At 39.3% G+C, this 11207-nt stretch overlaps 1 protein-coding gene and 1 long non-coding RNA gene across 5 annotated transcripts in view; both read left to right on the top strand.

The window, feature by feature from the left end:
- Positions 1–10241, top strand: part of LOC147347964 (uncharacterized) — a 28374-nt gene extending 18133 nt beyond the window's left edge. The window contains exon 2 of the long non-coding RNA XR_015150864.1: positions 1888–10241. This is a non-coding gene — a long non-coding RNA (uncharacterized LOC147347964). The remainder of the gene's footprint in view (positions 1–1887) is intronic.
- OSBPL10 (oxysterol binding protein like 10) overlaps positions 1–11207 on the top strand; it is a 343446-nt gene that overhangs the window by 22006 nt on the left and 310233 nt on the right. The gene's annotated exons all lie outside the window — the stretch shown is intronic.

Raw genomic sequence — 11207 nt, 5'->3', positions numbered from 1 at the left:
CATCAGTCTGCATCCCAGGCAGTACAAGACAGATTCTTAACCACTGGACCACCAGGGAGGTTCCTGGCCTATGTTTAAAAAAAAGACTATGGGGCATGCAGCATATACTTCTTGGGTGAATGTAGCATGTAGCTAATAAAAATTACCCAGTTTGCCTTAACTTTAATCTTCTCAAGTGGCCACTCAGGCAGCCATTCTGTGGTCTTCATCCACTACTTTTGGAAGCTGCTTCAGGTGTGGTAAGATAGACAATTCCAGATGTTAACCGGTGGAAATTGTTCCTGCCTGTGAGCAGCTGTCCATGAAACTAGGTAAAGCTGCAGTATTTGCAGCTTATGGAAAGAACGTTCAACCAAAGGCTTGGACAATTTGTGTTTTTATCCCTTTCCTGTTTAGTTGTTAATTTTCTTTGAATGTCAACCAATTTGTTTTCCATCCGTAAACAAGACAAAGTGGGAGATATATTGCTTGTTCCCTCTGTGACATAGAAAGAATGAATGATCATTTATAACCACTTTAAACCTACAACTTTATTTAAGAAATACATTCTATTACCTAGAATTATGGTGATCTTTGTTGTAAAATTACCTGTAAGCATTGACTAAAGAGGACAAAGGCACTGTGTCCTGGGAGTTTTGTGTGATGATGGACTTGCTTCTGGGAGCAGCAGCTCTGGGCTCGTTGATGGCCGTGACTTCGGGGCTGTAGATGAAGGCTTTGGGACTGGGCGTGGGCTCAGAGCGTTTCTCCTCTTCCGCTGGTTACCTTTCCACGCTGTTGATTGTGTCCTTTGAGGCCCGAGAGTTTTAAAGTTGGCTGTTGTCCCGTTTGTCTGTTTTTGCTTTTGTTGCCTTTGCTTTTGGTGTCATAGTCAAGAAATCATTGCCAAGTCCAATGTCATGAAGCTTTTCTACTGTATTTTCTTTTGGTGTTTTATAGTTTTAGGTCTTATATTTAGATATTTAATCTGTTTTGAGTTAATTTTTGCATACAGTGTAAAATAAGGGCCCAGCTTCATTCTTTTGCATGTGGATATCCAGTTTTCCCAATACCACTTGTTGAAGAGACTCTCTTTTTCCTGCTGAGTATTTTTCAGAGATCTTATGACCACATAGAGAACCACATGCTGTATGGGCTCTCTATTCTATTTCACTGGTCCACTTGTCTGTCTTTATGTCAGCACCACAGTAAGGTGATCACTGTAGCTTTGTAATGTGTTTTGATATTAGAACTGTGACTCCTTCAGCCTTCTTCTTTTTTAAAATTATTTTGGTTCTTCAGGGTCCCTTGAGATTCTGTATGAATTTTAGAATTAATTTTCTATTTCTGCAAAAAAAAAAGTGTCACTGGGATTTTGCTAGGGTTTGCACTGAATCTGTAGATCACTTTGGCTGGTATGAGCCTCTTTAAGATATTGTCTTAAAAAAATATTAAGTCTTTCAATCCAAGACATGTGGGTTAGCTTTCCATATATTTATATCTTCTCTAATTTCTTTCAGAAATGTATTGTAGTTTTTAGTGCATAAGGTTCTCACCTTTTTGGTTAGGTTTATTCTTCTAAAATTTTTTTTTGAAGTTTAGTTGATTTACAATATTGTGTTAGTTTCAGGTGTACAGCAAAGTAATTCAGTTATATATATATGTGTGTGTGTGTATATATATGTGTGTGTGTGTATATATGTATGTATGTATTTTCAGCTTTTCCATTATAGGTTGTTGAGTGAAAGGTACTGAATATAATAGTTTAGATTTATTATTAAGTATTCGTTTTGATGCTATTGTAAACAAAAACTGGTTTTTTTCTGTTGATTTTTAAAAAAATTATTTATATATTTTTCCTCCCTTCCCCCTAAAATTTATTTTTAATTAGAGTATATTGTTTTGCAGTGCTTTGTTGATTTTTGCCATACATCAGCATGAATCAGCCGTAAGTATATACACGTACGTCCCCTTCTTCCTGAGCCTCCCTCCTGCCTCCCTTGCTCTGTTGATTTTTTTATCTTGCAGCTTTGCTGAATTCTTTTATTACTTCTGACAGGTTTTTAAAATTGTTGTGGAGTCTTTAGTAGTTTTTATACATGACATTTGCAAAGCTAGTTTTACTTCTTCCTTTCCGGTTTGGATTTCTTTTTCCTGTCTAGTTACTCTGGCCAGAACTTCCTATATTCTGTTGAATAGAGATGGTGAGAGTGGGTGTCCTTGCCTTGTTCCTGATATTAGAGGAAAGAGTTTCAGTCTTTTGCCATCGATTATGATGTTAGCTGTGGAGTTTTCATAAATGGCCTTTATTATGCTGAGGTAGCTTCCTTCTATTCCTAGTTTGTTGAGTGTCTTTATTATGGAAGGGTCTGCCCTCTGCTTTTGTAAAGTGCTGCTGAAACACACTCATGCCCACTTGTTTGCACATTGCCCGTGTCTGTTTTCACTCTACAATGACAAAGTTAAGTAGTTGCAGCAGAGACTTTGAGGCCAGCAAAGACTGAAATGGTTACTGTCCGGCCCTTTTCTAATCGCTGCTTTCAGCTATTAATGTGGTAAATTACATCGGCTGCTTTTTGAATTTTGAACCAGCCTTGCTATTCTGGGATAAACCTCACTTGGTTATGGTGTGTTATACTTTTTTATGTTGCTGGATGCAATCTGCTAATATTTTGTTAAGGACTTCTGCATCTTTGTTTATGAAAAGTATTTGTTTGCAGTTTTCTTATACTGTCTTTGGTTTTGGTATCAGGGTAATGTTGGCCTTAAAATGAGTTGGGAAGTATCCTTCTTGTTATATTTTCTGGAAGAAATTGTGTAGAGTTGGTGTTATTTCTTCCTTAAATATTTGGTAGAAATCACCAGGGAAACCATCTGGCCTGAAGATTTCTTATTTTGGAAGGGTTTTAACTACAGATTCGTTTTAAAAATAGTCATAAAGCTATTCAGATTATCTGTTTCATCTTGGGTGTGTTTTGGTAGTAAATGCTTTTTGAGGAATTGGTGCATTTCTTATAAATTGTTGAATTTATAGGATGTATAAAGTTACTTCTATTATTCCCAGTTATCCTTTCAATATCTTTGAAGCCTATAGTGATATTCCCTTTTTCCTTTTCCTGATATTGATAATTTTATGTCTTTGACAGTCTTGCTAGAGATTTATTTATTGATCTTACTAAGAACCAGCTTTTTGTTTCATTGGTAGTTTTTATTATTTTATTTTTTAAAAAATATTTATTTATTTGTCTGAGCTTGTCTTAGTTGCAGCACACAGGATCTCAATGTTTGTTGTGGCATGGGACGGGGGAGCCTGGTGGGCTGCCATCTATGGGGTCACACGGAGTCGGACACGACTGAAGTGACTTAGCAGCAGTGGAATCTTCAGTTGCAGCCTGTGGGATCTAATTCCCTGACCGAGAATCGAAGCCAGGCTCCCTGCATGGGGAGAATGGAGTCTTAGCCACTGGACCCCCTAGGAAATTCCTATTGTTTTCTATTTTTAAGTTTTTTACTCCTGTGCTAATCTTTTAAATTCCTTCCTTCTGCGATTTATGTTTAGTTTCTTCTTTTCCTAGTTTCTTAAAGCAGAAGCTTACAGTATTGAATTCTTTCATCTTTTCTAGTGTAAATATTTAATGCTCTAAGTTTCCCTCAAACACGGCTTTAGTTGCCTTCACATGTTCTAATATGTCGAATCTTCATTTTAGTTTGGTTCAAAGTATTTTCTCGTTTCCCTTGAGTCTTTCTCTTTGACTCATGAATTATTTAGAAATGTGTTAATTTCCAAGTGTTTGAAGATTTTTCTGTTATCTTTCTGTTACTCATTAATTTCATTATGGTCAGAGAACATACTTTGAATTAATTCAGTTGTTTAATGTTTATATGGGTTGTTTTATGACCTTGGTTATGTTCTATCTTGGTGAATATTCCATGTATACTTGAAAGTAATAGGCATTCTTTCGTCATTGGGAGAATTGTTCTGTAAATGTCAATTAGATCCAGTTCATTGTTATTTTTTCAGTTCTTCTATGTCCTGATTGACTTTAAAAAAAGTTTTTATGATTTTATGATTTTAGAGCTGTGGTCTAGAAAGAAAGCATAACTCCTGCTTGAATATTGACATTGAATATTGACATTGAAATATGACAATATTGAATATTGACATTGACATATGACATACAATGTCATATGTATTCAAAATTTCCCCTTAATTTATGTTCCTTCACAGACTGCCTTATTTGTATATTTAATTTTCTTGAATATAAGCTGCATAAAGTCATAGGAGCTTGATATTTGTCCATTTTTGGGGAAAGCACATAAAACATTATGGGGCAGGGTGTTCTTCACTTTATTTTATGAGGTCTTCTCCCTGACTGTCTGGCACCTGCCGTTATTTTAGGTAAATTCCTGAAAAAACAGTTTTAGAGCTACTTGGAAATGTTTTTGGACAGTTTAGCTCAGTCCAATTGGGAATTAATGTAAATATATTGGTTACCAACCGCAGATTGATATACAGAATTATGCATTGGTTCTGGGAATTCCCTGGCAGTCGTGGTTAGCGTTTGGTGCTCTCACTGCCACGGGCTCGGCTTCCATTCTGTAAGCTGTGTGGCACAGCCAGAAGACAAAATATGTGTGTTGATTCTACTGAGTGGGTGAATGGCCACTGAAGATATTCTCAGGCCAGAACTCCCCCGTTAAGAGTGCCAAGTAGACTGAGTCCTGGGGAGACATCTGTGCAAGGAGCCTTTAGATAAGCCAGGCTTATCCATCCCCCCTTAACAAGGGGGCATTTACCTGTATCCGCTAAGGCTTCGACTCCAGCTTTGAATATGCAAAATCTTCAAAATATTTTGAGCCTCTTTTGGGGCCGAGGTGAACCTCAGACCACATCTGTAGAAAAGGGGTCATTAGACCTCTGAGCCTTCCGTTAGACCCCCCATCTGAGGACCCTAGGCTGGACTGGGGTCTGGTCTCATACGGGCAACACCTTGATCTCTCTCCTTTTCTCCCCATCCCAGCTTGTGAATGATGTCAGACCATGCATTCTAAATGGGGGTGATAGAAAATGGTTCCTGGGGTGATGGTAGTAAAAATGTGTTAGTTTTTAATGTATAAAATGCAGATATAGATAAGAGTTCATAAATAGATGTACAGTCTATCTTTTGTATTAATTTCATTGCAGGGGGAGAATACTGAAGGAAATTTGTCTGAAAAGGTGCCCTAGGAAACTGACGATGATAACAGAGGTTGAGAAATATTGCTTTAAATTGAAGATGCTGAGAGAGGCACTGAGCAGAAGGGCTACTGGGATTTGAACAATTTCTAATTGAGCGGGGTGGAGAGTGATGCTTCAGAATTTTATTACAAGAAATATTTTTATCCAGAGACTTTCAGCGACTGAAACAAAAGGAAAATAGGCCTAAGTTACATCATGAATTCAGGTTAAATGTGAGGTGATTGTTAAGAGCTTTATTAAATAACACAAGGAGAATTTCCTTCTGCCTGGAGTCCTTTAGGAAAGGTCCTATGGGAAGTAAACCAGGTCTCCTGGGAGGCTGTTAGTCCACTGGGTGGCTGAGGAAGGAGCCTTCAAATCAGTATTTTAAGACCCGGTATCCGTATTTTACCACCCATTCTCCCAGCGGTTCAGACGATTGGCAACATTAGAGTATGGAGTGTGTATTAGGTAGTTCTATTGAATCACTGTTAACTGTCAGAAATTAATAATTGCACTGTGGTTATATAAGAGAATGTTCTTAGGAACTACATAATAAAGTATTTCAGAATAAAAGGCGATGTCTGTGCTTCACAGTGGTTCCAGAAAACCAGTCTGTAAGGAGAGAGGGAGAGGGAAGGGGAGGAGGAAGGAGCTGGTTAGCTGTGGATGGAGGGGCAGAAAGGCAGGGGCAAGGGAGGAGAGGAGAGGGAGAGAGCCAGAATTAGGCAAAAGCAGGTGCCAGAGCATCAGTGACTGTTGAATATGGGTGAAGATGTTGGGCTGTGCAGATGGCGCTCATGGTAAAGAACCCACCTGCCAGTGCTGGAGACGTGGACCAGATCCCTGGGTCATGAAGATCCCCTGGAGGAGTGCTTGGCAACCCACTCCAGCATTCTTGCCTGGACAATCCCTTGGACAGAGGAGCTTGGCGGCCTACAGTCCTTGGGGTTGCAAAGAGTTGACACAAATGAGCGACTTGGCACACACCCAGTACACAGTAGTTCTCTGTAAAGTTTTTCAACTCTCTGTAAGTTTGAATCGTTTCGGAGTACAAAGAAAAAAAAGTTGAAAAGTAAACAAGAATGCACTTGCCTTCTTTGAGAAACATGAGTCACATGTGTCCTGTGATGTTATTTAATTTGATGGTTTACTGATTTATATTTTTTAATTGAATATAGTTGATTTACAATGTAGTGTTAATTTCTGGTGCGCAGCAAAATTATTGTTATATGTGTATATTCTTTCTCGTATGTTTTTTCATTATGGTTTACCATAAAATATGGAGTATAGTTTCCTGTGCTATATAGTAGGACCTCGTTGTTTATCCATTCATATGTAATAGTTGACATCTGCTCATCCCAAACTCCCAGTCCATTCCCCCCGCCCCATAATATTATTTGAAATTGTCAAGTCAACGAGTAGTTTGAGTAAAATGTCACTATATCGCATGATCCTGGGGAGCAGATGTTGCTCCAAGTCCTGGCACAACGCAGGGCTGTAGTGGGCTCTCAGTAAGTATTTGTTAGGATGAATGGAGTCACAGCAGCAATGGCATGATTTTGGAGTTCGCCTTGCCCTGGTTTGCATGTGTTTCCCTGGACACACCTCTCCGTGCCTCTGTGAATTCTGTGAAAATCACCAAATGGACAGGCTTTGTCTCAGGAACGTTGCATTACAGCGAGTGATACGGAAGAGACTGAAACCCTAATTCTAGGCTTCTTGCTGGGAGAGGCACCCAAGGCACCTGGCAGAGCGCTTGTGACATTCCTGCCGTATTGGTTCCCATTACAGTGTGACGTCTCCAAAAAACTGTTTAGGGAGAAGCTGGAGTTACTTTTTTTATGGTAAAATATATATGACATAAACTGTACCATTAAAAAAAGTATTTGTTTTGTTGTTCGTTTTTGACTGTCCCGGGTCTTGGCTGCTGCGTGCAGGCTCTCTCGAGGTGCGGGGCACGGGCTTCTCTTGTTGCAGAGCACGGGCCTACAGCGTGGGCTCAGTGGTGTGGCACACGGGCTTAGTTGCCCTGCAGCGTGTGTAACCTTCCCAGACAGGGGACTGAAACTGTGTCCCCTGCATTGGCAGGCAGATTCTTAACCACTGGACCACCAGGGAAGTCCCCATTTTAACCTTTTTTAAATGGACAGTTCAGTCGCATTAAGGACACTCAAACTGTTGTGAAACTATGGCCATTCTTTATCTCTAGAAGGTTTCCATCCCCCTAAACTGAAACTCTGTATTCATTACACAATAACTTATTATTTGCTTAACAAGCCATTTATTCTCCAGAATTATAATTGTTAGTGATGGTAGGCTCCAGGACCCCAAGTCTCAAATTGATGGCACCGAGAATAGAGAATTTACTTTAATTAATTATCTTGCAGGAAGACACTAACAAGTTTAACAGGAACATCTACTGCTGGTTTACAGAAATTAACTTTCCCTGAAGATTATAACATACATGGGAGGAGGGGCAAGAGAGGGTAGGGAATTAAGAAGTACAAACTATTATGTAGAAAATATGCCACAAACTAACACAACACTGTAAAGCAACTATATTCCACTAAAATTATTTTTAAAATCGCTACAAGAATATATTTAAATTAAAAGATGCTTATTCCTTAGAAGGAAAGTTATGACCAATCTAGACAGCATATTAAAAATCAGAGACATTACTTTGCCAACAAAGGTCCATCTAGTTAAGGCTATGGTTTTTCTAGTAGTCGTGTATGGATGTGAGAGTTGGACTATGAAGAAAGCTGAGTGCAGAAGACTTGATGCTTTTGAACTGTGATGCTTTTGGAGAAGACTCTTGAGAGTCCCTTGGACTGCAAGGAGATCCAACCAGTCCATCCTAAAGGAAATCAGTCCTGAGTGTTCATTGGAAGGACTGATGGTGAAGCTGAAACTCCAATCCTTTGGCCACTGGATGCAAAGAACTGACTCATTTGAAAAGACCCTGATGCTGGGAAAGATTGAAGGCTGGAGGAGAAGGGGGTAACAGAGGATTAGATGGTTGGGTGGCATCACCGACTCAATGGACATGAGTTTGAGTAAACTCTGCGAGTTGGTGATGGACTGGGAGGCCTGGTGTACTGCGGTCCATGGGATCTCAAAAAGTCGGACACGACTGAGCGACTGAACTGAACTGAACAAGAATATATTTTCAGCACAGAGAATGCAGCCAATATTTTATAATAACTAAATGGAATATAACCATTACAAATCATGAATCACTATACTGTACACCTGTAACTTATGTAATATTATACATCAACTATATGTCAATAAAAATTTTAAAAAGATTATAACATACACTATAATATATACTGTTTAAAGTGAAACATAAGAGCTCTAAGGCTTTTTAAAATACTTCTTAAAATTAACCTAATGGAGGCATAATTAGCAGACAGATGTACCTGTTTTCAGTGTATAGTTTGATGACTTTTGTGTCTTTTTTTGTTTTCTTAATACAGATACTATTGCATCCTTGTTTTTTGGCAGTGCTGAAGTCTTAGTTCCCTTACCAGGGATTGAACCTAGGCTCTTGGCAGAGAAAATGCTGAGTCCTGACCACTGGACTACCAGGGAATTCCCTCATTCTCTACTTTAATGACTTTTCTGTCCAGTTATAAAAGTATTATTTCATGTTCTTTATACAAAACTTAGAAAATTCAGAAAAGAGTAAAGAGGAAATTCAAGACCATCAAGAATGATCTCCTCTCTTTCTTTAAAAATAAGCTCTTTTTTTAAAAGCAGCTTTAGGTTATCATGCAAAATTGAGTGGAACTGCAGAGTTCCCGTATACTCTCTGCACGTCCCCCCAGCCTCTCTTATTACATTTTAAATTATAAAGAGACATCTGCCTGCTAAGATACAGTTCAGAGCTACCAGCCTCCCAAGCTTCCTGCGGGTGGGGGGGTCCACTTTTCTCCCAGAGCCTTGCTGGCACTTGGGTTCTTCCTTACCTTTTGGTGGTTCGTGACAATGTCCTGCCAGGAAGGCAGCCACGGGGCTTGTGTTTGCCTGGTTTGTATTTGATGGTTGAGCCAACAGGTGATTGGAACAGCTTGAGAATTCTGTTTGTTATAGACTTGCTTAGAAGTATTCTTTTTGCACTGAGTTCTACATGGAGACTTTTAAGACAGCTCTGGACAATAAAAAAATAAAGCTCTGGTTTCCTGATGAAAGATTAACCGAGAGAGGCACCTGGGTATTTTTGAGCTATGAGGTGGTTTATGCTAATTTTCAAACAGCTTTTGTGTACAAGCAGGTTGTGTTCCAACTCTTTGTGGGTGAGTTTTTTTGGGACTTTGGAGTGTATTTTCCTTTCAAAATGAGGAAGAAGGATTAAAGAGGATGGTTTGTGGTTAATTTCTCCCAAGTGGTGAGCAACATTGTGTGTGTGTATGTGTGTGTGTGTGTGTGTGTGTGTGAGTGAATGTGGGTTATACCCTTGAGAGGGAGAGAGGTGGTCACACAGTCTCTTGTAGCCGTTTCCAGAAGTCAGGAAGGTTCAGAGACACTTGGTTTCTGAGCCAATGAAGGGGAAACAGAGCGGCAAAACTCCCAGTCTTACTGGGAACTGAGTAGTTACAAGCTGCGGGGTAGGGGATGCAGTGCTGTATTTTGTAAACTAACTTGCAACCTTCTGGTGTCCATTGTAGCCTTGCTTTGTCATTTAGGTCAATTGGATCTGAGTTAGAAATTTGGCCAGACAACAGAATATTTAAACTGTTTTCCCCTATTGCATCTCATTTCCATAGTCTGTTTAGGATCCTAATTGATGCAAATGCTCTTGTTATCCTGAATGTGAATTGAATGCAGGGTTCTAATTTAATTTTATATCTTGTTAATAGACCCACAGACATAGAAAACAAACTTATGGCTACCAAAGAGGATAGGGTAGGGAGGGACAAATTAGGAGTTTGGGATTAACAGATACACACTAGTATATATAAAAGAGATAACCAACAAGGACCTACTATATAGCACAGGGAACTATATTCAGTATCTTGTAATAACCTATAATGGAAAAGAATCTGAAAAAGAATATATATATGTATATAGTTGCACACCTGAAACTAACACTACATTATAAATTTTACTGTATTAAAAGTGGAAAAAAATTTTACATCATGTTGTTAAACTTGATTAGGGTATTTGAGGGTCTGAATGACCAGTAGGGTGTGGCTGGTGCCAGCCTTACTTTATGTGGTACCTCTGACATCCTGAGCGACATGAGGAGGGTGTTTTATTTATTTATTTAAAATATTTGCTTATTTATTTGACTGTGCCAGATCTTGGTTGTGGCCCATGGGATCTTTAGTTGTGGCATGTGAGATCTAATTCCCTGACCAGGGATTGAACCTGGATCCCCTGCATCAAGAGCACAGAGTCTTAGCCACTGGATCACCAGGGAAGTTCCAGGGAGAGAGCACTTGGTTAGGTTGATGAAACCCAAAAGCAAGCTCAGGAAGGAATCTCCAAGGCTCCCGATTTGCAGGATCACTGGATCTTGATCTGTTTGTTGCTCATGGAAGCTTTTTGTGTAATTTAAAAAATTTTCAGCCAGACACTAAGATGGTCCCCTCTGTGCCAGGGAGTTTGGAAGAACTGTTTTTACAGTGGAATACATCTGATCCCCAGGAGGGAGAGTTTTGGTCTTCTTAACTGATATGCAACTTTTTCATTCTCTGCATTTAAGAGAACCTGATTGGAAGTAACTCTGTGACCACATGTTACAACTCAGAAACAATCCTGACGTTTTACCACTGTCTTTTTCTGGAAGCATTTTCCAAAATAAATAAACAATAAAAGGCAGGCGGAGGCTGACATTTTCCTTCTCAGGGCATCATTCCAGGACCCTGAAGATCCTCAAATGAACTTGCCCTCATCTCACAGGTAAGGAAGCAGCCCCAAAGAGATGACATTTAGTTCAAAGTTATACTCTGGCTTTGTGACGGTTAGAACAAGAAACTGGCTCTCTGCTCCTCAGACAATT

This window comes from Bos grunniens, chromosome 22, assembly GCF_055505025.1.
Source record: "Bos grunniens cultivar Pamir isolate PY7600 chromosome 22, Bosgru_T2T1.0, whole genome shotgun sequence".
In the NCBI taxonomy this organism is placed as follows: Eukaryota; Metazoa; Chordata; class Mammalia; order Artiodactyla; family Bovidae; genus Bos; species Bos grunniens.
Note: the sequence above shows the minus strand (reverse complement) of the source record. Positions and strands in the feature narration are given on the sequence as shown.